The following is a 15,801-nucleotide window of genomic DNA, read 5'->3' on the forward strand; positions in this document are numbered from 1 at the left end:
TTTTTTAGGGGAAAAAATCATTTAATCACTTCACCCGCCTAAGGCGATGCGAGAGGAAGTGTCAGACGCTTACTAACTAAAAACCATACCGTTCCTACTCTTGTTCTTCGAGCCGGAGCACCAGAAATCCACTAGGTATTCCGCAGTTTCGGATCGGGCTTCAGCCCTACTGGGCCCCATCTGTGGTGGTTTGTACTGACTATTTGTACTTAGCAGTAAATTATTGACAAAATCCTTAAATAACTCAAGAAGGATAAAACTTAATTTAATTTTTACTATAAATAAACACAGCTGAGGACAAACATGATCCTTTTGTGGAAACTTGTAGTTTTAATAGAATTACATCCAAGAGAGGACATTGGAGGAAGTTAGGGGCACTCCTCGGAGGTCTGGAGCGGAACTAATTACACTGGCAAATAATACGGGAGGGAGGGAGGACTCGCCACAAGATGGCGGAGTTTATTATAATCTGCAGTGTTGTTGCTAATGGAATTAATAAATTGTGGAGACAGCGGCCGGCCGGCCATGTTTTATACACCAGAATTGATGGTGACTGGGAAGATGGTTGTTGGTTATTTCTCGTATGACATTAAATATAAAAATCTTAATGTTTCGACGGGTTTTGTAATTAAAACAGTTAAACAACGAATGATTTTTAGGTAAGTAAATGCTTAGATCAAATTCTAGAATTCTTTGTACTATTATGTTTGAGTAAAACTCGTAGATAGCTTTACATTTGCAAGTTAGCAAATGCATCAATTTACTGTGTGCAACTAAAGGGCCATAAAGGTAACATGATTACTTAAACTGAGTCCCAATTAATATAGCCATTACCGAACCTTGGAATGTTAGAACGTGTAAAAGTCAAAATAACACGATAAATAACGGTATCATTAAATCCCAGCCGTCCCTGGAGCCCTGTAACTGTAAGGCCTAAGGTTCGAAATGGCTTTACTGCTGTTATTGATAGCCACCGACGACCAGCAGCGGTAATACGAATACCTGATTAGGAAAACTTGACCTTATAACTCTGGTAATAAAGCTGAAGTAAAAATATTTGACGCGTCGAACAGTCCCTACATACTGAACAGGAACTCAGAGGGTCGGCTTCAGAGGGATATTATAACTTCACAAAACACAAACACCAACTGTTATTGCACTCACTTTTATTAATTATTACACTTTTTCCCGCTAGGGGCGTTACTTGTACTCGACCGACGTCAAATTGACGCCGGACCTAACCAAATTGATGTAACGAAACCATAGCGCGATCTATTTCGATTTTAGCCCCATCTATCGAGCGCCATGACAACTCGAATAATAAATAATATTTTTAATACATATTTTGATCGCGCTATGATTCCGTTACTGCTCCGAACATACCGCCCACCAAGGACATATTTACTAAATGTCCTTAAAACATTGTACCGCCCACCATGCCAAATGTGTCATATCCGATGACAACGTTATACGTCCTTGGCGATAACGATATGTATATAGTAACAAAATCCAACAACCAATATAAATATAAACAACCCATAAAATTAGTTACATAAAATTTTAAAAACTAATAACAAAATATAATAAAAATGCTTCTAAATTACAGTTAACAACCTTAAAACACATAATATATAGATACCTATTGCATGTTACAATATTCCTGGCAAATAGGACTTTCTTAATATATGGTTTTGGACCCTAGAATGCATAACTGTAATATTAGATACAGGATTAGTATCTACGTCAACCGTCCCAGACAAAATCCATCCCAGAGCAGTGTTCTGCGCCAAAAGTGTCCCGCTTTCGTTTTTCTTTAACCCGTGCCGAATAACCTGACTGTACACTTCTGCTCCCAATAACATGTCGATGTTATTCGGCCTAAAATATTCGGGATCAGCCAACTCGCTGTCGCGCACTTCTAACCCCTGAACCCTGGTGACTCTAACAGCTGGAATAAGCGCAGTAACTGATTTTAAAACATAAGCAGTTACTCTTAGTTTTAAATTTGGATTTATCCTAGACCCGATCCTGACTACTACTTTTTCTGTTGACGTAGCACCTTTATCCCCACCCAAACCGTATACCACATTTTTTAAAGGAATTTTCCTTAACCCCAATGACTGGACCATGGATTCCGATATAAAGGATCCCTGTGATCCCTGGTCTAGTAACGCCCGAACCGCCTGGTATTTCCCATGTCTCGACTCAGCCTTTAACAAGGCTGTGGTTAAAAGCACCGTTTGCTTATCACCTGTCGAAAGACATGAGACCAGAGGTTTGTTATCCGCTGGTACGGACCCGCCTACCTCATTAACCGATGAGGTTCCCTCTAGAGCAGCCGTTCTGCTCTTCCCAACAGCCGACCCAGAAACACCCGAGGGGTGTATCAAAGAATGATGGCGGCGTTTACACACCTTACACCTGAGAGTACTTTTGCAAAACTTAACTGAGTGACTACTACTTAGACAAATATAACATAAATTCTTTTCTCTTACGATATTTCTACGACCTTCTGCTGACTCGCGACAAAACTTAGGGCACGAAGAAATCCTATGACCCGCGCAACAGTACTCGCATGTAATAGTTTTATTTTTAACACCCTTTATTACATGAAACGATTGAGTACTTTTAGGAATTCTTTCACCTTTACTATCGAGATTTTCTAGACCACGAAAGCGACTTACCAGAAACTCGTTCAATTGATCGAATGTTGGCAAGTCATCTCTCGAGTCAGAAGCAACCTGCAACTCCCATGCTTTGCGAGTGTCCCTATCTAACTTAGAAGTAACGATGTGTACGATTATTACGTCCCATGATGACACATCGATACCTATATTTCGCAACGAACTTAAGCAGTCAGATGTTGTACTGATCAGTTTCTTAATCTCCGTAGCTGATTCCAACAACAACGTCTTTTGCCCCAACAATCTTTTTAAAATACAATTTGCCAGAAATCTTTTGTTACTATACATAGAATCTAATTTTTCCCAGCTTGCCTTGTAGTTGTCGGCAGTTACATTAACATTTTTTAGTAATACCTCTGGTTCCCCGGATAAGTATCCTTTAAGATAATACATTTTTTGTGCGTCGTCTAACTTGTTGTTGTTATGAATTAGTCCGACAAACAAATCCCGAAACGTTGGCCATTCGTCATACTTGCCCGAGAACACAGGTATTTTCACATTAGGTAACTTAAAACTACATCCTTCATTATTACTTCCCGAATTATTAGATGAATTATTGCATTTTAATTTTGTTAGAATTTCCTTTAAATCACTTTTGAATTGGACATATATTTCTTCTACTTCATCGTACACGCCATCTTTGTGATAGCTGGAATTGAACAGCTCGGACCGTTTTACTTCCCCAATAATTTTGGCGTGTGTATTATAAAACATATGCCAATGTTGTTCCAAATTTTCCAAACGCGTCTCTATGTAAGATACGTTTAGCCGATCTTTTGGACATTTTTTCACTAATGACCGCGCCTTTATAATTTTAGACTTAACGTCGTCTTGTATCATACTATACCCTTCCATTGTAAAAAAACCTAAAAATAAACTATATTATAAATAACACTACTAATTACTTAAAGTCTCTAAACTTAGAGTCTCTAACCCGGTTTTCACTTTAGTAGCACTGATTCACTCACAATTCACTCACGATTCACTCACACAAATCGATAGATCTTAGCTGCCTCAGCTCCAAGAGGCAGCGTCAGATCACCGATGTCGTCTGACTGCCTCAGCTCCAAGAGGCAGTTTCAGGCCCCCGCTGTCGTCTGGCTGCCTCAGCTCCAAGAGGCAGTTCCAGGCCCCAACTCCCCGGCTCCTCCTCCAACTCTTCGGTACCTCTCACCAGGCACCAGTTGAAGTGGCAGATTGTTAGACACTGGACAGCGGTCCGCCCGCCGCCGTCCAGCCTTTTAGGGTGCGGTCACTCCCGACACTAGCGACCGCGCAAAAAACTCTCGGGAGTACGATGTATCCGGCTCGAAGGACCATGAACAGAACTCAGAGGGTCGGCTTTCAGAGGGATATTAAAACTTCACAAACACAAACACCAACTGTTATTGCACTCACTTATTTATTATTATTACACTTTTTCCCGCTAGGGGCGTTACTTGTACTCGACCGACGTCAAATTGACGCCGGACCTAACCAAATTGATGTAACGAAACCATAGCGCGATCTATTTCGATTTTAGCCCCATCTATCGAGCGCCATGACAACTCGAATAATAAATATTATTTTTAATACATATTTTGATCGCGCTATGATTCCGTTACTGCTCCGAACACATACAAATTCATGATTCCGTAAAAAAGGCCTTTTTAATAAAACTTTTGTAAACTTGAATTAAGTTCCAATTTTACAGTTTGGTGGCTCGCTCCGCTTTGTGCGAGGATCGGTCGAGTTTTACAGAAAAAAAAACTTTAACGTAATGAATTTTCAATATTTTTCACGGATACCTGATTTCCATTGGTGTCTGTTGCGTATTGAGCTTTATGATAAACTTGAAAGGGTTTAATTTTAATAACTTAAATATCTTCACGAATAATTAATACTTTCTGACTTTTAAACGTAGTGTCTGATACCAAATATCCATGTACCTTGTGTACGCCTTTTAACATGGTCGACAATAATTATTGTCGACCATGTTAAAAGGCATGCACCATGTTAAATCAGTTTTATAAAACCAGTATCTACATGACCTCAACAGTCCTGTACGAGACAACATCTACCAAAGAACAAACAGACAAACAAACAAAAGACTCCTATCTAGGTCGACAGCTGTACCGCCCTCCGCGGAACATTACCGGACTAATCCAGTTTTTTCCCCAACAAAACCTAAGAATAAAGAGAGCCTATTAAAAATACAAGTGCTTTAAAGCAACGCAGAATGTTAGCGAGGCGGCCATTACCGGAGTACTTCGCCGGCATTACGACATTAAGATAATACTAACTACTTCTAACTAGTTGTAAATCTCGCACAGAAATAGTTTTAATTTTAAACATGCCACTTATATGAATAAAATTATCATTGAAGTGATTGTTAAATTTTGTTACAAACATAATTAACCGCCGTACCGTATTCAACTGTCAGATAATTTGAAAAAAGCTGCATTTCTTACGATTAATCTCAAAAACCTGTCAGTCAGCAGACTTGCGACCCGCAGCTGCGGACTGCCTAGCGGGATACCGGGGCTCCAACTCGAAAAGGAGGTGTAGGAACGAGGTGGTTTTTAGGCAGTAAGAGTCTGACACTCGCTCTCGCTTCGCCTAAGGCGCAAGAAGTCATTGAATGATTTTTGCCCTCGTAAAAAATGACTTGTCTAGAAGAAAATTTAGATTTAGATATTAACTTTTACACACAATGTGTTACGATAACAATACAGGGAAAAGTAAGAGTATAGAAGAAACCAAGCACCGTTTGCATTAAATCGAAATGGATTCCTTCATCCCAATCCAATCATTGTAAATTGTGACTCCATAGAACAATGGCCGTTTTGATGGCCTCGCATTACTAGTAACATCACACAATATACCTACATCTAGTGGGAACTAACAATATCTACTGGTCGAGGCAGTTACTGATGCTGAGGGTCTAATGCGAGCCCATTACAGGGGCAGCAGTCCGAGGAATAAGCCACTAAGTTGAAATAAGTTGAACTGTTACAAACTATTCCAGTCTTTTACTGCTTGGAAATTAGTTTCATTATCTGGATAATGGACTCAATAACGGACCCGATAGACTTTTATAGACAATCTATTATGTTTGGAAGGTTTCATGTTTTTTTGGTGAGATGGTAGATGGTAAGATTATTCGCGTACAAATCTGGATTTGAGCGAGCTATTAATTAATGAGATTGAATATGCACCGTTGGTGCACTGACTACACGGTTGCCGTGCAACGTATAGTAGGTTCAATAACCGCACGGTGCAACTTTTTGTGTGATCCACACTTGTTGTGTGTGTTATGTGCATGTGAGCTTGTATGATTGTAAACGCACCTACGACAGGAGAAAATTCTAGTATGAGAAAACATTTAGTTAAAAAAAGAATAATTTTAAGCGAAATTGAGCATTTAATTTGGAATTATTACAGTGTTACAAATGAGGTGTTTAAACAATATTCTTTCTTACACAATCCTGCCTTAAAGGCAAGCCAAAATGTATATTTAAAATAAAATGAAGCGAAGTGTTAAAGCCCCCCGGCTACACGTGTACAATAAAAGCAAATAACAACAAACACAGGCCTCGGTTTAAGTACAAAACATTATTTTTATCAGAATTGGGTCACAGATTACTCGGCGCCTGCACTCTCGGCAAAAACACTCGGAACTAACTTAAAGCCTACCGCAAAACAACGCCGTACAGGTCATGAGCGGGAGCGAGGTGAGGGTATATCATCTCTGTGGTAAGATAGGTTATTGTACATTGCTAGGAAAGAAAGATGAAGTAAAGATTTTTATTACGGTAATCGTAAAGCCATCTATTATAAGAACTAAAAGAATTTTTGGATGTTTAATTGCGATAATTTCTTAAAACCTCTATCGAACCGTATCATTACAATGGTAGATATAGTTTATTTAAGGGTTGTTAGGGAATCGGGGATTGGGAAGATTAGAAAGGGGGGGAATTGGGCCTCCGGTAACCTCACTCACACAACGAAACACAACGCTAGCGTTGTTTCACGTCGGTTTTCGGTGAGGCCGTGGTATCACTCCGGTCGAGCCGACCCATTTGTGCCGAAGCATGGCTCTTCCATACTTAAAACGAGATATTTGGAAACAAACTACATTAACGCACTCAGTTCAGATATTAAAAATAGATTTAAACGATTTCAGCCAGAATTTTTTTTTGCTTCTAGTTTTCCCGCTATACCCTGCGCCGACTCTCAGCGTGTACACAATCGCATTGTGTTTCGCGTCACCTGCGCGGTGCGGGCGTATTGTTCCTGCAAATTGCGCGACAACATTGTACCGGCCACACTACACCCCCCCTCTTACACCCCGCACCCTATCACCGGCCACCTACCCCGCGGGACTCCACAATGAAACACACATTTGGTGATACGCGTTCCACGGTTAGATAAGGCTTGCACAACTTTTTAAACTGTTCGCATGAGGGTCGGAGGTATTTGTTGTGAGCGCGTCTTTTGTTGCATTTAATTGCTGTACTTGGGGTGTGATTCCTTGTTTTATATGGTGATGGTGAGGTCTGATATGTCGTCTCATGAATTTCCTCATTAGAATCATTGGAATGTACTTTAGCACCTGACTTTGATTCAATCGTTTTTTGACTCTTCATTATCATTTAATTTTTACAATTTCACACACTGATTTTTTTATTTTGATCAGTAAATCACTCGTGATGTCTCTAGTATTGCAGTTACGACAACTGTGACAGTTATATTAATGTTAGTGATATAGTGGTAAAAACACTACATATTAAGATCAAACTTACACCAACGTAAGTCAAGAGTCTCAACTCCGTCAGTAACAAGCCACAGTTGCCAAAACGGAACCAATCACAAATCCACTTGATCCGCCCCAAGACCAAATAATAAAGCCGTGGCAGTGTCGCGGCCAGCGTGGCTAACTAATAGCCAGCACAGCTAAGTAATAGCCGGAGCTGGTGGAATAATGGCGGCTCGGCCACGCTCGGCCACGCTCGGCTGGGGCCGCTGGACAGCGTCTGTAACGAGCGCCACTTGAGACTTTATAAATTGCATCTCCAGTGCATTGGGTAAACACACGGGGGCAAGGTTGGTGCGGACATATTGCAGCAAATTTGATGTAACTAATATTTTACTGTACTAACTTCAAAATCGGTCGGGTAAAGTATTACTGGGCTTTTTCAGTTTTTCGAATTTTTTTTAGTAGTAGCACGGAGTTTGGAATTTTGCCCAGTATATGGCAATAGGCTCACCTCCTATTACTTAGGACTTATAACTCAGATGGTGAATATTATATAGCGGCATTACATGCCGTAATGTGCCTCTGCCTATCCCTTCAGAAATAACAGACGTAGCGATGTTTAGTTTTAGTTTTTTAAATATACTACTGGATTTTAATTGTTTTGCTTATTTAAAAATAAAAAATGCACTTAATCAATTTAACGCCAACTCAACACTAACCCGACCGTATAATTACTCGTCAACATCAACATCAAGTAATTACAAGCAAAACACAGTTATTTACTAAACAAACCAATAATTAACACTTCAGCGCCATTGGACAATTAATTCAAGATGTAATCAGTGTCATTATCTAAACAAATGGACACATTTGAATACAATGGCCAGTTTATTTAACTGAGGTGCCGCCCCGACACCGCGGCCCTGTGTTTCCAGACCTAGGATATTAATGGCGGCACTTAGCACCATTTAGAGACCAGACCAAGAGGGGAGGGGGGGGGGTTACCTGGTTGTTTGTCTAACCTAGGACCTGGTAATAGGAGTCGTTTACTCCGCCGATTAATTGCAACAGATACAGTTATTGTGAGTTAATGGCCGGCTGTGTTGGAGTTAATTGTTGATAGTTTATTTGCAAGTTTAAAGCTGTTGACAAGTTGAGTCAACGTTTAAAGGACTTGATATCATTTTTATTGTTTTAACAAACAGATTTACGTGTTATGTTTGTTTGATTCAAACCGATATTTTTACAAGTTTAAGAGTAGAGTGGTCAGTATCTGCGCACGCTACTCACGATGAAGAGTCCCTCTGTGACTCGAAACTAGTAGAGATTTTCTCCATTAATTTACGTGAGTAAACCGTGATTTTTAGTTAATTTAGTATGTATATAAAAAAAAACGTATAAAAGAAGCCACGACAAACATCTCATTGAAAAAACATTGTGACCGTTTCGGCAATAAATGGGAGTACTTTCCATACGGCTTGACATTCAAAGTTATTCCGTTACGTGTGACGGACACCGCTTGTATAATAAGAGTGAAATATTCCGCAGGAGTGACATGGCCTGGCCTCACCGAGCGCACACCCTCACACCGGTCGACACATAAATCAAAGATTTTCACATTCAAACCGAATGCTGAATATCTGACAACAATGTATTATCGTCACGGATATATCTCACGAACGAGTATTTCATATGTAATCTACTTTTGAATCGTCATGATGACTTTTATAATATCGTACGTATTTGTGGAAGGAAAGTTGTTGCTTATTGTGTTGATACGTCTTTTAGGGGAAAAAATGTATTAAAACACTCGAAATAATTTTATCGTAGCAATAAATATTAAGACATCATTGATCTTTCCTTTCCGAACAGATAGAAGGGGACTGTTAAGAAACATTTTCGTTAACCCTTAATGCATCACGTCGTGATGGTGCCTGACGTTAGTAGAAGTTTGACTTTCACCACCATTTTAAACTCGGCAGTTAAAGTGTTAAACTGATGTTTCCAATCTTGTAGAACTTAATCGACAATTGTAAGAACATAGATAGAAATCAGTTTTGAAACAACTGCATTGTACTAAACAGGCATTGTATCAAGACAAGATTCGTATGAAAGAAAACTCCGAGCGGAAAGTTAGGAACCGTGGTTAACACCTAGTTCTTAATAAAAGTATTAGATTGCACAGTTAGTCGCCACATTACCGCCACAGTAACACCCGTATGTTTCCTAGCTGAGAAATCTGGGGGAGTATTAGAGGCAGAGGCCGGCCGGTCCGCAATGCGAAATGTCACTCGGAGAAATATCGGCGAGAACACGACCTACTGCTGGTAGCTGATAAAGTTAACCCCTGGGCTTACACACCATGTGTGTGATTTAGGGGAACATGGTAATGTTTGATTTACCTAGAGGTTAAGAACTTATTGCCTGAGTTTGGGTACTATTAAGATGTAAAAGATTCCTATCAACGTATTACGATCTCGCTGGTGGTTAGATAAAACAGCAGAAAAAGGTTTTATTGACAAAAAAGAAAAATCACTTCAATTTCGTTAAAAAGTGGACATTCGATACCGAGGTGACCCGATTAAGTTCGTATTAATAATGAAAGTGACACATCACAAAATAAAATATCAATAATAACAACAATTCACACTCTGAGACTTTAGTCTAGTATCAGTAAACTTTGACTACACGGTTGGCGTGATGGCTGGGCAACCGGCTGTCCTGCATCGTGTGGCAGGTTCAATTCCCACGCGGAGCAACTCTCTGTGTGATCCAGATATTGTTGTTCCGGGTCTGAGTTTCATATGTATGTTTGTAAACGCACCCACGACACAGGAGAAAATCCAAATATGGGGCAACGTTTAAAAAATCTTTAGTTTAGAATAAATAGGTAACTAAAGCCATTCCAATAAAACTATGAACACACATATACTATCGTTTCCCGATAACTTGAAGCAGTGGCCCTTTATTGGCAACCTCGAGCTACTTATAAAACATCAAAGTTGGCTTTTCCTCAATAATTTCCATACGGGAGATAAACCCGTTTTCCAAGAGATAACTTTCACTCGGTGAGTTTTCCCTTTTATTTCGGAACCAAGGAAATATGTTATCTATCGGTATTCTTCTTTTATTCGAATCTAATGCTTCTATATTTGTATTTTTGTGGTAGTGTATTCAATGGGAGTTTCGTTGTTCATAATATGTACATATTTACACACTACATTTTATTTGATACACAAATCACAGCACACTCGTGCTAAAATTATAATAAATGTGAAAGTTTGTTTGGATGTTTTTCCGTCAAACATGCTGAAACTACTAAACGGCTTTTGATGAAATTTGGTATACAATCAGGGTGTGAGCTGACTTGGGTGATATGACTTTTTATCACACGTGAACGCAGGCTAAGCCACTGGCAGAAAGAAGCTAGTAAATAATAAATCTACCTACCTAATCTACCTAATCTACCATCCTTTATCGATTTAATCCATAATCTATTCTTTATACAGCAAAATTCTTTGTTTCCTTGCAATCTGAAATTGGAAAAGGACAAAACCCATAAATCCAAGCTCACAGTAATAAAACTCAATAACCCTTAAAATTAATGTACATTTCCCATTGTACGGGGTGTAACTGATCCCACCTCCGCTCGACTTGCCTCTTTTTACAACCAATACGTTAGCCACCCCTAATAAACCAATACCCACACATTACCAATACATATAGCCCCCCATAAACCCCGTAATCAGTCCGCCTGTACCTTTTGTCATGCGTGAAAAGGACCCGAGACAACTTATTGTGGCTCCCATTGATGTAACCTGGATTATTTCGTTGCCATGGTAACCATATAAATGGCCGCTAAACTAAGCTATAGCAGAATTGGGATGTTACTATCACACTAATATTATAAATGTGAAAGTTTGTTTGTTTGGATGTTTGGCCGTCAATCATGCTTGAAACTACTTGAACGGATTTTCATGAAATTTGCATACAAACAGTGCACACATGAGAACACGGGTGAAGCCGTTAGAAGAAGCTTGTTAAGTACTAAGTTAGATTACAAATAGAAATAAAGAGGTTTTGTAATCAGATTTTAAACGAGAAATTGACTGTACGTGATTAAGGAAATAATATCGTTTACAAAACTAACGTATTGCTTTTCATCAGGAAAGGAGGAGTCAGTGTTTATCAGTTATAGTCCTCTTTTCATAGCCATAAATATTCAGCCCATGCAGGGCACACTGCCACTCTAAGCTCCACTGTACACACTCCGCGTAGTCCTCGCAATGACGACACCCTGGTAAAACGCTGTTGTAGTCCTCTTTTCATAACTATAAATATTCAAAAGGCACCTATTATCACAGCTTACATCAATCCTCGTTACAACAATGCAAGTATGCAAACAAGTTAAATCGAAATGCAGTATCGAATCGCATCGAGAGACTTGACAATCGAGAACTAATTCAAGTTGATTCCTCGCTATCGATAGTAGAATATAATGGCTAAAGTTTGGAACAGACAGTATCAGGCGAGATCGTGTAGACGTTACTTTATAGTTACTCTACTTACTTACTTAAGTTATTTTAACTTTGAATGCATTTGCGTATCTATTCTGAATAGATGATACTATCAATCATAGTTGAGGAGTTTCATAGAAGATACGAACTAATGTAAGAGCTGATGCATTTTCGTTTGAAGTTTACGTTGGCTTCGCGACGTTCAGCGCATCGTGTGTTGTTATGCTGCTCATGAATATGAGTCCCTTGTGTAACTTGAAAGCTGTCGAGTTCCTCGTCAAACATTTACTTGAGCAAGCCGTTTAACAAGTGAAGTAAGTTAATTTTAATATGGGTTTTTCTCTGAAGAAAGTATTAAATTCAAAGTAGTGAATTTATTCCCACGACAGCAAAATCCTGCCACGATTCGTGCCGGGTACTATTTATACACGTCTACAACGTTACATGTTGCAACTTGTGAACACTTCAACAACTAACTCGAATGGAAATGCATCACATTTGCAGTGACGTACAATCCAAGATGGCGGCGGCTACAACTTACATCAATTCACGTCAAACTGTTCGTCTGTTCGTGTGACTTGTAACTTGCAGACTGCAGCTAGGGTTGCCAACACTTATTGGAAGACATAGTAGTTACATTTGATATCCAAGAAGATAAATAAATGTATACACAATTTTTAAAAGGGTTTTTTTTATATTTACAGTTTTTTGTACTTTTTCCATATCACAATATGTAGACCAAAAAATCCTAGCGTACTGCAAGAATGTTATTGTAAAGTACACCTACAAGACGTAGAGCATAATATTTTATTACAGAGTACCTTTTTTTTGAGGTGGGAGAAGTAATCATCCAATTACTTCTCTCGCCTTGGGCGAGGCGAGAGGGAGTGTCAGTGTCACTCTTACTGACTAAAAACCACCCCGTTCCTACACCTGCTTGTCGAACCGGAGCCCCGGTAAACCCGCTAGGTAGTCCGCAGCTCCGGATTACAGAGTACCTACGGCTGGCAACCCTACTTGCAGAAGTAGGCGTGTGGTTAGTCGACGTTGGTGAGCTGGCAATCACCAGTACGTATTGAAGTAGTGACTTGTACCTGTGATTGTAAAGTTACTGCTTGACTTGTAGTGACTTGCTATTAATGTTAGTTGTAGTTTACTTGGAAAGTTCGGTAGTTATGGATTTTGATGTATAAGTAGGTGCTTGGAATGATAAAATATGAAGAAAATTTCATGAATGGGGTAATTTATGATAAAGTCTTAAATCAATGTGATATAAACCAGCTTTGAGCAAATGTGCTGATTTATTCCTAGTGATTTATGCACGAATGTTGCGGCTTCCATTCCCGCAAGGAACTATTTATTACGTAATAATAAATAATATCATAACCTACGAATAAAATAAAGTCCTAATTCAGAGCAATTTTTCAGCATATATTATATTATTACTTAACCTTCACCTGACGTAAAAAATAGCTATATTTACTTATAACATAATACCTCAACCCCACATAATGATGACGTATATCCTTTCACCTCAGTTGAAAAGAAATCGAGCCGCCATCATGAATGGAGGCTGCTCTATAAGGAAATAATGATAAATTAATAACAGCCGCACCATCAATCAATGTGCCGTACTCAACTGATTCATTGATACACATTCATAATTCCATTATAATAGTAAACCTTTCAATTATTTAATGGAGTCGATTATGTTCTAATTTCTATTACCTAGATTTACCTAACTTTTTGGTAACACATTAAGATTAATTATCACTATGTTATCGACTTACTCACGTAACTGTTTGACGAGGAACTCGACTAGTTTCAAGCCATGCTAGAGGCTCATATTCATGACCAGCATTTCGCGAAACACGACGAAAGTTATAATAAAACTACAGTAGCGTTCCATGTAAGACGGGCAGAAAAAGTAGTACATCTAATTTAGGCCACTACAACACAAATAAAATTTGGGAATCCTCAATATTATGTCTCCCTTCCAGGAAAACCCGTGGCATAGTAGCGAACTAGGAAGTTAATTCTATACACAACTACTCAAAACGGTACCGCAATTTACTTTTAGTCTTCAAATTAAAACCTAGTTCAAACTGTAATGTAAACTGAATTAATCGAGTACTATGTGATAGTATAGTGAGATACTACTCGCACAAAGTAAAGTTGTGCCTGATAATGTTCGGGCGACAAGCAAAGTTTGGTGTCACACCGTTAGCTTGTGGATCCGATAGTTACCCAAGTGTAATACATCTAGGGTTACTAACGCTAATACTACGTCGTCTACTATCAGGGATGTGTTGTTTTATTAATTTTTTTTTTATTGTTAAATGGGCCGACGTTTGGCCGCTATCTCACCTGATGGTAAGTGATGATGGGGCCTACGGTGGAGCACGTCTGCCCATAAGCAACCTATTCACTCGGGCTTTGAAGACACCCAGGTTATACCCATCAGGAAACAGACTAATTATTAATTAATTAATATTCTATTGTGTCGTATTTTCTTCAAAATGAAATGTATTAAAAAGTATCTAATTGCTTTCTTTTGTGTCAGTAATGGTCTTTCTTAATAAGATATTTATATATGTTAGCTTCTGCCAGCGGCTTCGCCCGCGTTCTCGTGGGATAAAAAGTATCCTATCACCCGCAGTCAGCTCATACCCTATCTATATACCAAATTTTATAAAAATCCGTTCAGTGCTTTCGACGTGATGACGGACAAACAACAAACTTCACATTTATATCTTTAAGATTAAATGGATTGGATTTGGCTAATAAAGGTAGATTTTTTTCTCATTGTAAAACTAGCCTTTTAAATATGGTTGTGTTCTGTAACCACTTTTTATCGAAATATCGTTGATTTCATGAAAATCAGCGTTACACCAAGAATCATTCAGATTTTACATTCTTGGTCTCTCGAGTCTTCTCAAAGTAACTAACACAGAATTTCCCAGCGCACATTATGTACATGTACCTCATCGTGGTACAGTAACTGTGCGCCAAACACTTGCAACAAGTCCTCCAAACTATCCTAAGTTATAACTAGCACAAACTTCACAAGTAGTTCGTTATGCAGCAAGGATCAAAGTGACTGGAAGTGAAGCCAGTTAGCACCTACACAGAGCTACACACCAAACTACCAACACTTTGATTGTAAACAAAAGGCGAGCGAGCCGTGAGCGCACTACGGAACTTTGTCACTTCTAGTTTAATTAGTTTCGTGATTAACGAACCAATGACATAATTGTATTTGGAAACTATAACATACCTATATTATAGTGTGTAATATATAGACTATAGAGAGATAGAACCGTGTTAGTTTAGTAATAACGTTTGACTATGGTTAGTTTAGTAAGACTGCACGGTTGGTATGATGGCTTGGCAACTGGCTGCCACGCAACGTGTAGCGGGGCCGATTCCCGCAAAGAATAACACTTGAGGGTGATCCACAAATAGTTGTTGCGTCATGTTTATGTGACATTGTATGTTTGTAAACGCATCCACAACATATGAAAATCCAAGTGTGGGGCAATGTTTTATAAAAAAAAAATCTTCTACATATTAAAGAAACCAAGAGAAGTAACGAGTAAGACAGCTATAATAATAACAAATTTTCCTTATCTACAAAACAATACAGTCAGCGAAATAAACAGAAGTGTTGCCATATCTACGGTAAAAAAGAAATCTCTTATTAAAACGAGGTTTCCCCGAGAGGACGTGTAATTTACGTGCCTGGCAATATTAGCCGCGATAGGCAGGCAACGGTGGGGCAATTACAGACAGATCTAATATCTGCGTGTCTGGGGGAAATTAAACTGCCCGGAGACTGCTGCGAATTAATTAGATGAAAAGA

General features: G+C 38.9%; 1 protein-coding gene and 1 long non-coding RNA gene across 9 annotated transcripts in view; both read right to left on the reverse strand.

The window, feature by feature from the left end:
* The window catches only part of LOC118276434 (syntaxin-binding protein 5), a 208,234-nt gene that overhangs the window by 116,445 nt on the left and 75,988 nt on the right, over positions 1-15,801 (reverse strand). The gene's annotated exons all lie outside the window — the stretch shown is intronic.
* LOC126912958 (uncharacterized) lies at positions 1,150-4,301 on the reverse strand. The gene is made up of 2 exons (XR_007707579.1): positions 4,157-4,301; positions 1,150-1,237 (listed from the first exon to the last, which is right to left on the reverse strand). It is a non-coding gene; the product is annotated as an uncharacterized LOC126912958 (long non-coding RNA).

Source organism: Spodoptera frugiperda, chromosome 31, assembly GCF_023101765.2.
Source record: "Spodoptera frugiperda isolate SF20-4 chromosome 31, AGI-APGP_CSIRO_Sfru_2.0, whole genome shotgun sequence".
Taxonomy (NCBI): domain Eukaryota; kingdom Metazoa; phylum Arthropoda; class Insecta; order Lepidoptera; family Noctuidae; genus Spodoptera; species Spodoptera frugiperda.